The following is a 13,358-nucleotide window of genomic DNA, read 5'->3' as shown; positions in this document are numbered from 1 at the left end:
AATTTTGTAAGTAGTAATGTAATCCATTGAAGTACAAAAATGCTGTCTCTGTTGCTCCTGTTCATTGTTCAAATTGCCATGTTTTCAGGATATAAACCAAAATGTAATCAAGTAAGATAATCCTTAACAATTTAACTATAATTGGATTTAGAGTTGGACCAATTCTGAATTTTTGGGGCTGATATGGATATCAGGGAGTAAAAGAATTCCAGTATCAATATACCAGCTGATAGATATAATGAACAGAACATAAACACACACTTTTTGCAATGATCCCACAAAAGTGGTTAAGACTTGTGAAGATATGTAATGGAGGCAGGATATTTTACAATTTAAGAATAAATTTTATTGGCCAAAAATACATCAGGGCAGTGAAACAGTAAACTTTTACCAGTATTTTTTAATAATTATGAATAACTATAAATAAAAAATGCAAACAGAACAAAATATATGTATATATTAAACATGAATTAAGAAAAATTATCAAATATTCACAGAATGCTGCCTATTAAGCTAACACACAAAAACAATCTATTATATTCTGTTTAAAAAAGTAAAAAAGCGCATATTGGACAACATACGCTGATACTATTATAGGCCAACATAATTGTGATAGACTGGGCTCTAATCTAATTACACAGTTTTTCAAATGTAATCTGGGCTGATTATAGTTGCTTATTTTTTGTAATCTGATTACATAATCCCAATCCCAATGCAATCCATTACTACTACCTCTAATCTTAGAGGGTCATTGATGGGGTGGAAGTAACTAATTACAAATACTCAAATTACTGTAATTAAGTAGTTTTTTGGGTACTTATACTTTTCTGAGTAGATTTTCAAGTCTGTACTTTTACTAGTACTTAAGTATGCATTACAAAATGTAACCTATTTAGTTACTTTCAGTTTGAGCACTGAGTACAATTTGAATTAATATCCAAAACTTTCATCTGCATTTTAGTGGCCAATCAAGTGAGCTGATCACAAATGGGCCAATGAAAACAATGACATATGACTGAAAAATAAAATAAAACGCTGCAGCAACACACATTTGGAGTAAGCATGTTAATGATTAATCATTAATTGATTAATTGTCATTAAGAAACCAATTAAACACGAATTCATGGATATTAATATTATATTTTGACACTGTTTTGTCTGGCAGAGCCATGTGTTGAATAGGGAAAATTAAACTTGGACCAAAAAAAAAAAAAATGAAAAAAAAAATGAAAATGAGTTTACTGTTTCACTGCCCTGATGTCATTTGGCCAGTAATTGTATTTTATAAATTATTAATGATTAATCGATTGTTAGCATTTTCAACTATCTGTTCAGGAAATCGCCCAAAGGTCGCACAGAGGTGAGGGTGACGTCAACAGTGAAATGTAACAAATACCCTGAGTGGTTTTTGAAACGAAAACTTTGTTCTTTCACTTACGTATATTTCTAACACCTGTATTTTTACTTGTACCCGAGTAACATTTTAGCAGTGCAACAGTACTTGTGCTTGAGTTTAGATTTTCGCAACTCTTTACACCACTGGTCATTGATAACTGTAGCCAGATCGATACCGTTGCGAGTGGACTTGCCGGCTGAGGTGGAGCTGTAAAATCTGAGTGTCCCTGAAGGCGTCAGTCAGTTCTCGGGATGTTTTGTACCCTCCCTGCCCCTGCTGCTGCTGCTGCCGCCGCTGCTGCTGCCTGCCGCCCAGGCTGGCTGCCGGTGCTCGGGATGACGCCACCTCTCGCTCCGCCCCGGCGCAAACTCGCTCTTTGCGTTCATTTCATTCCTCTTCTCATTCCGAGCATTCTTCGCATCTCTGTCAGTGCGCGAAGCGATTCACCTACACCTTCCTGGCTGGCCCAGAAACACCAGAATAACTTGACATAGTATCAAAAATACCCCGTAACATCCCATTACCAAAAGAAAGGGACATTTTTATATGAGATATCAATAACGAGGTAAGTTTCAATGGTAGTTGCAGGTATCCAAACTGGTTGTGGACTTCTGTTCGTGGGGTTTAGTTGACGGGTTTGATAATATCGGACAATTTAGTAAAATTGTTGGCTTATTTAGGTGTTTTACTATTTATCCCATGGCGTGAAGTAACGTTAGGTCGTCGCTGAGATAGATGGCCGATTCTGGTCGCTGTTGCAACAGGGTGCTCACTTTGAACACTCACTGTTGCAGCCTATGGCTTTGACATAGCAGCGAAAATCTTTGACATTTTTCACATTTTTTTTGAAAAGAAGCCCGATTATACGCCCCTATAAAAGCCTCAGACGCTCGTTTGTCCCGTGTTGGATCCCCAGAAACTCCCGGCGGGATTCGGGATGAACTAAAAAACACACCGCGCCGAATAACAATTTTTTGGACAAGATGACGGTTGAAAACGTTGCTGTTTTCCTCTCCGTAGTTGTTGGCTCGGCCGCCGGGAGTTGTTGGAGATTTCACCGGAGGAGCATTTTCGGACCACCTCGAAGAAGAAAACACAAGTGTGGAGACTTGTTGCTTCAACGCGTTTGACGGGGCTTTTTTTTTTTTAAAAAACCGCCATCGAAGTTTTGTGTAAGTAGCTGAATGTTTTTTTTATTTTCATGTTTGTTACTTGGTCACTTTTCGGTGTGTGTGTTGCTGCTGCTGCTCTCCATGTTGTTACTGTAACTCCAACCAAACTGAACCCGGAGGGAAAACCCAGAACTCCTTTATTGTTTCAGGTTGATGAGTAACTTATGTCCCAAAAGTACCACTTTTACAAAAACAGTCGCCAATTTTTTATTTTTCTCGTTTTTTTTGCGTTACTTTGGCGGTTTAAAATAGCAACAAATCGTGACTCTAAATTGTTGGTTAACGTTGAGGAGTAAAGTTAGCTGGAAATGTAATGTTTATGGGGCTTTTATTTGGGGTTTCCTTCATTGTTTTCCCTTTGCTTCCTCCACTTTGGGAAATGCCTGCTCAGCTAAAAACTCAACTCCCCCTCAACTGTAGGCCAGCTGTGTGTGTGTCACAAAGTTTTACTCCTCACAATGATTTCATCCCCATAACTTTTTTCTGGACTCTGGGAAAATTACACAGGCTGCTATGCAAAGGGAGGGATAAGAATAAGGCTTTCATTTGCAGCAGTAAAGTTGGCTTAAAAAAATCCCCTTTGTGTCAGACTTTGGTTAAGTGCACAGTAGGGCTGCAACAAACTATTTATTTTCATTATCAATCAATATGTCAATCATTTTTTCAATTAATTGATTAGTTCTTTGGTTTATACAATGCCAGAAAGTGTTGATCACCGTTTCCCAAAGCCCAAATGTGAAGTGTGTCATCAAATATCTTTTTTTGTCCAGAACCCAAAGATAATCAGTTTGCTGTCATAGATGACTGAGGAGACCAGAAACTATTCATATTTGAGAGAATTTTTCTTACAAAAAAAGTGAAAGTGATTAATCGATTATCAAAATAGTGTAGAGGTGCAACAGTGAATAGATTAATCGATAATTAAATTAATCACTAATTATTTTGACAATATATTATATGTTTAGGAAATTTTTAAGAGAAATACGTAAAAAATTTCTCTGGTTCCAGCTTTATAAATGTTAATATTTTCTAGTTTCTTTAGTCCTCTGTGACAGTATTTTTGAGTTGTGAGCAAAACAAGACATTTGAGGATGTTATCTTGGGTTTTTGGAAACACTGATCAACATTTTTTCACCATTTTCTGACATTTGAAGACCAAACAACTAACCGATTAGTTGACAAAATAATAGACAGGTTAATCAACAATGAAAATGATGGTAAGTTGCAGCCCCCCCACATAGTTGGTGATTAATTTAATAGCTGACAACAAATCAATTCATCAACTAATTGTTTAGTCTACACTCTTCTACTCCCTCTGACGTTTCATTGGATATTTGCTGCTTTAAATGGTCACATTTGGTTTGCTTTGAACAAACAGCCCAGTCAGGTCATCAGGCCACAGTTTACACAGCTCAGATATGCTGCTGTGATTCAATCAAAGAACCTTTTTTACTTAAATTTTAAATCTTGATGTAACCTCTGTCATTCATTCTCATGGGAGCTCTCCAGTTGTGCTTTTTAATATCTCAGTCAACTCGCTAGTCACACTAATCTTGACATCTCATGGCTTCAATTGTGTTTCGTATTCACTTTCAGGAAAATAATCAATTGCAATGAATTTTGTGACAGCTGCTGTTTTGTGTTAGGATAAGCTTTGCAGAAGAAGTGACACAATTGAGTAGGACTGCAACTACAGATTAATTTCATCAAATGGTGAAAAATATCAATCAGTGTTTCCCAGAGCCCAGTGTGATATCCTCAAATGTCTTGATTTGTCCTCAATCCAAACATATACATATACATAAACAGTTTACAGTCATAGAGGAGTAAAAAAAAAAGGCAGAAACATTTAAAAATTCACATTTAAAAATCTGGAATCAGAGAATTTTGACTTGTTTTTCTTAAAAAAATGCTCAAACCAATTAATCAATTGTTAAATAGTTAACAACTAATCAATTAATTGTTGCACAAGCTTTAAAAGGAAGTTGAACAAAACCCACTGTCCATTTCTACAACTACTACAAGTTTTTGGCTGCGACATGTGCAGCCTCGCACCTCTTCTTGTTTTTAACGTGAAAGCTGATTAAGTTCTCTGTTCTGCTTTCATAATGTAAAAGGTGCTTTTTCTTACAAATAACTACTGTTAAACATTTGATGTAATTTTGTAGAAAATGAAACAGACAATAAATCATAGGAGAGATGCAACATTTTTCATTTCATTAACATGAAAGGGCTGTTATCATTTCCAGGAATCAGTTTGAATGCAGTCAGGCGAAACCCCAGACAAGTCACAGTGTAAATCTGCTTGCTTAGAAGAAAAAAAAAAAAATAAGGAGTAGAAATAGATGCTTTGTTTTCAGCTTATGCAACCAGTGGACCTGTTGGACGAAAGCCTGCATAACATTTGTGCAAGAATAGGATGTTGTCTTTGTTTGACCGAATGAGACTTTACCTCTGAAACAAGGAGTTTCCAAACTCCCTCTGCTTTTTGACAGAGCATAATGCAGCACATTTAGCATCACCTGTAGAGTCTTAAAGACACTATATCATAGATATGTTCACAGATATTATGACACTGAGCCTCTGTTTTTTTGCAAATTATGATTAATATTTATTTTTAGATAAATTTGCAATTCTTACAAGTAAACCATAACAGTTGTTTACACAAGTTTATTATGACCTACACAAGTACAGTTGTGTTGTTGTGAATATATTGCTACACAGGCGACGTGTAACTTTGATGTATTGTTCAGTCAGGTTTTGTTCCTTTACGCTGCCTTGTTGAGGTCTGAGGGCAGGACTACAGAGAGTGTAGTCTATCTGTTGTGAAGTGTGAACAGAATAATGTGCTTTTGTTAAGCACAGAGTGGACTGTGTTACTTCTTAGAGCAAAGGGATAGACTCTTCTTTTCTTTGGTGGTCCATACTGGATGTTGTTCAGTGTTGTTGTTCAACTTACAAAAAAGCCAGATTTTGGCCAAACATTATATTTTATGCTGTATGGAGGAGTATGGCAAATATAGCTTTTTGCTTTTGTTTTTACAAAGAGAAGATTTAAATGCACCTGGCAATGAGGACACTTCCTACCTTTTACATATCATGTATTTAAATCCTTTAAAGCTCTTGCAGTAGTTGTACCATGACAGGATTTCATGCAATAATAACAGAATATGACATATATTTACTTATGACATTTGAAGATACTTACCAGATATACCATTTAGTATAGTGTGGAGATGAGGCCTGAAATCCTGGACTGACGAGGATACACTGATCTTCTTAGAGATGTTGAGCTCTCAGAGTGAAGGAGGAATCCATACTGTCCCTTTAGCCACTCACATTATCATCATTAGCTGAAATTTTAGAATAACCTAAAATGGTTCCTGACCATTTTGATGAATAGCACATTAAGAGATACAGTCTGTGTGAGAGTCATTACTGACTGCTGCAGAGAGAAGCACCTGTGTAGTCCGTGCTCCATGCAACAGGTGCTATATAGAGCAGTGCTGTGTTTCTCAGGATGGTTTCTTGTTTAAAATGTGGTAGTGTTACATGATGTTGTAATTTACAAATCATTTTGGCCAATTGCCAATTCTGATATATGTCTTATTTTCCATATAGGCCTATTGGCAGGGAACATCAAGTCTCTCTTGGAGTGGAAGTAACATATTATCATACCTGCTCTTATTGTGATGGCCCACTGGCAGACATTAAGATACAAGATACAAGATTGATTTGTGTCATTATACAACAAGGCTGCAGTGAGATTTAGATACACTTCCCTCTTTGCCACTAAAGAATAATACAAAACAACAATAAAAAAACAATGTCTGCAATAATCCTTTTCAAAGTGTACATATTCACTCAGCAAAATAACTAATGCTGACAGGTTTTCTTAGCTGGTGCCTGTTTCTCTTTCTTCTTCAGTAATTTGTTATAATGATCTGGGTGACGGCTCTTAAGATGGGACATTAAATTTGTAGTGTTGAAGGAATGTGATTTGGCTCCTCCTCACATGACTGATGCTGAGCAATCCTTTCAGATAGCAACTTTGCTATCCTTTTCGCGTTGCATAAACATAATCGAAGTGTCATCTTACCAGTCTGTCATATAAGCAGAAATGTTCATTTTGTGCAAATGCGATACTTAATTTTAAAGCCTTTATTGGCTGATACAGGTAACTAAAAACACAACATAAAAAAACTAAAAACGGTATTTTAATTCCAGTAATATTAGTTTAGGATTGATTATTTTTGGGTCTTGCTAGAGCGGACAGAACAGATTTGAAGCAGACCAAATCATGTATTTGTGCTTAGGTTTAGACTACCTTAAAAATTATTTTATATGCAACAGTCTTGAGAATGAAATGGTCACCAGTTTGAGTCAAAAGCTTTTGTAGTTCTCAGTTTATATATTGTTTTGGACAGCAATCCATCCCATGCAAGTATGAATAGTTTAGCTGTGTTAAAAATAAAGGCTTTACTTAACTGAAAATACAAACGTACGTGCAACAAGGCATGTTTTCTAATTGTAGTAGGGGCCTGTGAAATTCCTCATGGGAATGTGAACACATTACGTGTCCCACATTTTTAATTGAGATGATAATACACAATATTATTTTTTGTTATGAAAATCCAGGGCTAGAAAAAGATCTGTGATCTGTAATTGAATCTGGACCCAGAGCCATTAATTGTGTAATTAGATGTGATGTGTGGCAGGGGTAGAATCACATCAAAACATCAGTGTTCTCCTCGGTCAAAGCACGCTTTAAAAAGAGGACACTCCTGCAGGCTTCCAGACTGTGTGTGCCCTGAGGTAAACCCTGGTCTAGAAAGGGAATTTTAGAGTATGCGCTGCTGCTCAGCAGTTTGAGCAGGGCCCACTGAGGCCAGCGGAGAGTGCCACCAAAAAGGAAAAGCTGGCTCAAAGCCACTGACGTCATCTAAGTAAATCTGCTTCAGTACTGCAGCCATAAAATGACTGCCAGCTACCGAATGCACTTTGGCCCTGTCAACCACCTTAGTAAGTGCAACACAGTTTTCTTTTTTTCTCCATCTTGTGAATACTCATGGAAGACAGGCTGTCTTTAAGTCTACTTCTGTTTTGCTCAACTAGTAGTAGTCTTCGCCTGTTGATTCAGAAAGCACAAGCCATGTTTCCAGTTTTACATAAAGCACCAAATGATCGAGTCTCTCTGACCCTTTGAAGTCATACCACTTTAATATTACAGCCTCATAATTTTTGCCATATGGCAATCTCAGTCATGTGTGCAGGAAAAAAGGCATTTAGAAAGCATAATGCCATAACCACTCATTACTGACGTGTAGTGCTTCAGAAGTTATTTAAATGTTGCTGGGATGTGTACTTTTTCTTCCTATTCTTATTTGAATAAAAAGACAAATAAATGAGCTGCCCCATGATCACACGCAGATGAAAAGCAATATGCACTCCATGAATCATTAGATGAGTCAGTTTCTGAAACCACTATAAACATTTTGAGTTCTAAACCACAATGAAAGCAGGAAATCTCAGCTTCAACAACTTCCTTTCTCAGCGCGCTGGCCATAGTAGTGGTAGTGGTGTTCAGCTTCCCACTAGTGAAAGGAAACCCGTGGAACAAAGGCACACAGTCACTTCATTTACTGAAACTGTGTATAATTTGTGGCTTGTATTCAAATGTGGGTTATTCAGTCTCTCTGGCACCGTATTCCCCAGTCGTTGCTTGTAATAAATTCCCAGAAGACCTTTCATCAATGGTCGCTGTATTGTTATCATGGCTGACACAGATCAGGCCGGCTCTCTCTGCCCTGAAGGTGCCCTGGATTCAGTGGAGGCACAGATAGACTGGAGGGTAAGCTCCCAACATTAATATGCAGGCTGTGCCCAGTAAATTAGTTTGGAATCAGATCCTAGACACAGCAACGGAGAGCGGTATTGTCCAAACTGTTCTTTTTTTTTTCTCTGTTTAGTCTGTTTAAAAGAGCCAAATAGTAGGTGTTTTCAACAAGGTTTGGTTTATAATTACATCATCAACATGGGTTAGCTGTGGTGTCAACTAACCAAACATTTCATTATTCCATATTTAGAGAATGTAGTGTTTCTTATCAGATTAAAAGACAAGTTGATGACATTCCACATTTTTGTTATCATCAACAAGCATTAAAACAAATCAAAACCTCAGGTACATTAGTCTGTTTTGCATAGTTTCTGACTTCCTGTTTCATGCCCCAAGTCCATTTGTTCTGAATAAAGACTTAAATCTTAGGCCACAATTTAGGGCTGCACAATTATGGTCAAAATGATAATCATGATTAGTCTGATCAATATTGAGATTATGATTATTTATCACTAGGGATGTTACAATACCAAAAACTCAAGATACAATAATACCATGTTGTCTTTGGCAATAAATATTTGAATTATTTATGTGCAATTGCAGAACAAAAACAATGCAGCAGTCAGTAGCAGTGATTTAATAAAATAATAATAATAAAATAAAATAGTTAACCATGTAATATGGTAGATATCATCACAGCCCTCTATGATAACGAGACATTTTTTGATTCTGATCTTTGATATATTGTTACATCCCTATTTATCACTAATATTTTGCCTAAAGACTGTGTCCCAAAGCTTTTTATTTAAAATTAAATCAACAGAGCACTGCTTTCACTTTCACATTGTGCTGCATTCATATCACGGCATGCTGTAAGCTTCGCGGTTATGGATGTCAGAGTTGACACCGGACAACGACGGGTATTCAGTGAGGTAACGTTAGTGATGTCATTCTTCTCGACCTTAATTGTAATGCAGTTTGTTGTGTTTTTTTTCAGGGGGTTGAAGAAGTTAGTTGTGTCGCTTTGCAGCACAGACTCAAGTCTCAATCACTGTTTAGATATGACTTAATTTTGCTTAACATCAATTTCCCTAAATTTGAGTTTTGATCTAGTCCCTCGAAACAGATCACCCTCCATCATTTGGAGGATGATCTGTTTCGAGTGACTAGTCTGCTCCAGACATTTGATTTTGTTTTTGTCTTGACCTCTAAAATGTCCGTGTTACAAACGTCCATGAATATTTTTTCACATGCTGCGGGGGTAGCTGGTTTTTAGTTTAGGAAGTGTTTGACTTGATATACAGCAAAGTTTTCCATGAGTGCAGCATACATAGTCAATATATATATGTATATATATATATATATATATATATATATATATATATATATATATATATATATATATATATATATATATATATACACACATATGTATATATGTGTGTGTGTGTGTATATATATATAACATACATACATATGCATTCATTTTGAAAAACTGCTAAATAATTTTGTAGGATAGCTGCACACTGTACTTTTTGCAAACATTACTCAAACAGGATTAAGAAGCACATTTGTTGAGGACCATTTTCAGCTGCTGACAGTACAGAGGAATCAACTATCAGACTTTGGCTACACACACAACACTTATTAGTACTATCAATTCATTATTGGTTTTCACATTGTGTCTTGTGTATAGTGTCTAACTTAATAACTGAACAGCCTTGGATCCTAATTTCTTATTACTTGCTGAATGCCCCAAAAATTCCAGTTACAGTAGGCTGTACAAGTCAAGATAACTTTACTTCTGTGGGATCCTTGTATCCTGTCACCTGTGTTTCCTGCTCCCACATGGAGAGCCTTCGTCTTCATACCGCTGTTGAACCAGATGAAAGAGGAATTTGGCAAAGCATGTCTTTCTCTGTTTTTTGCTGTATTAAAGAAAATATTTTTGATTTGGCTTTAGTTTGGCTTATCATGCCAATACCCTAGAGTGGTGTACTTGTGAATAGTGAGTAGGGCAGCTTTAATACAAGTAAGTCATAGGCTTTTGATGATTTCTTGCATAGCTGACTTGATTGTCTTTCAATACAATTTACATAAAAATAGCATAAAAAAATAGAAAATAATTTTGAAACTGCACATAGTGGAAAAGATGAAAAGACAAAAAAAAAAAATCTTATTGTTAAACTGTTTGCAGACATCCGTAGAATTTAGTGTTAATTTTCTTCGGTTATTAGTAACATTTGCCATCCTCTAAATACTTAAATATGTGTTGTTTTTGTCCAATCTGCCTTTTAGATATAAACAAAAAGAATTACAAAAAACTGCTCAACTTCTACTACAACTATGAATGATATTATTGTCCTTTTAAATAGTTTTAATCATTTCTATATTTATTTTAAATTAGTATTTTGCCCAAATTTACATACAGTGTTGTCTGAATTGATTGATTGACTGAATTGATATAACAGCTGATAAGCTATGCTGATTTGTCTTTGAAGTTTTTTTTCTCTTTTGTTTTTTTTCCCTTAGAAACATGCTAGATGATTATTTCAAACATTTTTCAATTTAATATTGCATTTGTGAAACCCCTAGTATGTTGGTGTATCATCAGATAACCAGTAAATGCCTTTACCTGTTGGGTATCATATTTACGTCAGTAATGATGACATCTCAAAAATATTTGTAAATATAGTTTTAATGCACCAACAGTCATCTCCAAAATAGAGCCACATCATAGATATTTACTCAGTACTCTGTAGAGATTGTATTGATTAATCATTAATAAATTAATTGCTGTTAAGAATTATTATTCTATTTATTTTTTTGTGCCTCGTGAGTTAATGTTTCACACAACTGCTAGAATTGTTTAAGTGATGCTTAAACTGACCTGTATCTTATTAGTTATTAACAGTTAATCAATTTTTAATGTGTTCAACTATCGGTTAAGGAAAATGCACAAAATTTAGAGCCCTAGCAGTACAAAAAAAAAACATATTTGATTTTGTCAATTTCACCTGGCTGCACAGCATGTCGTAGGAGGCTGTTTTATTTATGACAGATGAAACCAGGAGTTGCCAATGAAAAAGAAAGGAGAGGAAAAGATGGATCTGGAGAGATGAGAGTGAAAGAAGTATATAAGGGGATAAATGATGGCTGGAGAAGAAGAAGAAAAGAGATGAAAGTCAGTGTGAATTGGCAGAGCCAAATGCAAATGGTGGCCTTCATGCTCATCACTGTGATTTGTTTTTTCATGCCCATTCGCACGCGTCCTGAATGAGCCAGCGGCCAGCCCTCGGCCTGCTCTGCTCTCATAACTGTCAGGAGATCCTTTATCTGACGGACCTTTATTTACAGCTTTAATTTCCTGAGCTTTATGTGTTCCGCTCACACTCCACACCACTGTGACATGGGGTGTATGCTGTCTGGAATGCACTGCAAATTTTTGATAGGCAAATGTCTTCTGAGCTTTCATTACATTTCATGTTTGAATGGGAAATTGTATTTTTTATATATTTTGGTATTACTGGCTGGACATGGATGCGCCCTTGGAAGGAGGAATTTTTGTCTCTTAGATTCACAGTCAATTTTCCCTCTGTTGTTGAGAGTGGCAGACCTTTAGCAATGCCTCTTTTCTGGGCTGCCGACGTATCTGATGTTGTCCAGGTCATGTTGTTGCTACCTGTTTCTCAGTCTGAGGCAGGTAGAGAGGGCTGCTTTGACAGAACCTGTAAATCAATCCTATTCTCTGGCAAACAAAGATTGATCCCACAGTGGCCTGATGGTTGCTGGGCGGGCGGTGGGATCCAGGCCTCAGATTTGAGTGGGATGATATCAGACAGATTCACGGCACCTAAGCCTGCCGGTTCAAAGAGGCATGAAATAAACACGAGGCCATTGCCAATAACCGAGGCAGCATAAGTAAGCTTTCTAGGCTCTCCAGTGGACCTTCGGAAATTGGTATTGAAAACCTTGTTTATTCATTCATCTGTACTCCACATCTGTAGATTTATTCATGAAACCTAAAGGAAAATCCAATGCAGAATCAATAGTTTTGTTCTGGCATTCTTTTGCAGTTTAGTGGCATTGGTTTGGAAATGTTTTTGACGTGATTGTGGTAATTAAAATTTTCCCTGCTATTCACCTCATTTTATTTTCTTAAATGAAATTGCAGGAGCTGAAGTGTGTGCTTCAAAAATGTTTTTTTTAAATTAAAGGCAAGGACTTGTATTCAGTGTCACACCAGTTTAGTTAATTTCATTTCAAACAGTGGGCTGCATGCCTGAACTTTACTTTGAGTGTTAAAACTCTCAAAATAAATTAAATTCAAAGAGTATTTCCATAGAATTTTTGGTTAATTGTATTTTGTGTATGTCTTGTACCTGGATCTCAAGGTCCTCAAAAGGTCTGCTGTCAAAGACTTCATTCCATAAACATGCTTTTCACAAGCTAATTAATTTGTTTTAATGACAAAACTAAATGGAATTTCAGCAACGTCTATCATTATGAATGTTCAAAGTGGGGTACGTGTTGCTCAAAATGGAATACTTTTGACATTGCTGTTGTAATTATGCAAAGGGCCAGGATATGTCTTTACAACACGCTGAAAATGTTGAGTTTTGAAATCACATGGTAATTATAGTTTTACACACTGTGGCCTTAACTACTGTGGGCCATTATGGGGTGCACAAAAGTCATTCACAGAATCATTATTGCACCCTCTGAGATAACGGCACAAAAGAACTCCACATGGAAAATTACATTTGAGACCTCTCATCTGCTATTTCATTACCTTACTCTGTCTGATGGATGAAATGGGTTCTCTTAATTTAAGGAGCTGGATTCCAGCTTGGTGAGTGGTTTATGTAATCTCACGGTAAGTGTAATTTCCCATAATGCCATGTCACAGCTACTACTCTGCTTAGCTACCACATTGCAGGCCATCCTCACCCAG

At 36.5% G+C, this 13,358-nt stretch overlaps 1 protein-coding gene across 3 annotated transcripts in view; it reads left to right on the top strand.

The window, feature by feature from the left end:
- Positions 1-1,748: 1,748 nt before the first annotated feature.
- The window catches only part of tead1b (TEA domain family member 1b), a 60,939-nt gene continuing 49,329 nt past the window's right edge, over positions 1,749-13,358 (top strand). Inside the window, exons 1-2 of one of the 3 annotated variants that reach the window (XM_084717092.1) lie at positions 1,749-1,961; positions 2,417-2,568. The gene's annotated coding sequence lies outside the window, so the exon portion shown is untranslated. The remainder of the gene's footprint in view (positions 1,962-2,416; positions 2,569-13,358) is intronic. The other 2 variants (XM_084717110.1, XM_084717101.1) reach the window with 2 other exon arrangements.

This window comes from Lutjanus erythropterus, chromosome 1 (genome assembly GCF_056507025.1).
Source record: "Lutjanus erythropterus isolate fLutEry1 chromosome 1, fLutEry1.hap2, whole genome shotgun sequence".
Taxonomy (NCBI): Eukaryota; Metazoa; Chordata; class Actinopteri; order Lutjaniformes; family Lutjanidae; genus Lutjanus; species Lutjanus erythropterus.
This window is presented reverse-complemented; position numbering and strand designations above follow the sequence as displayed.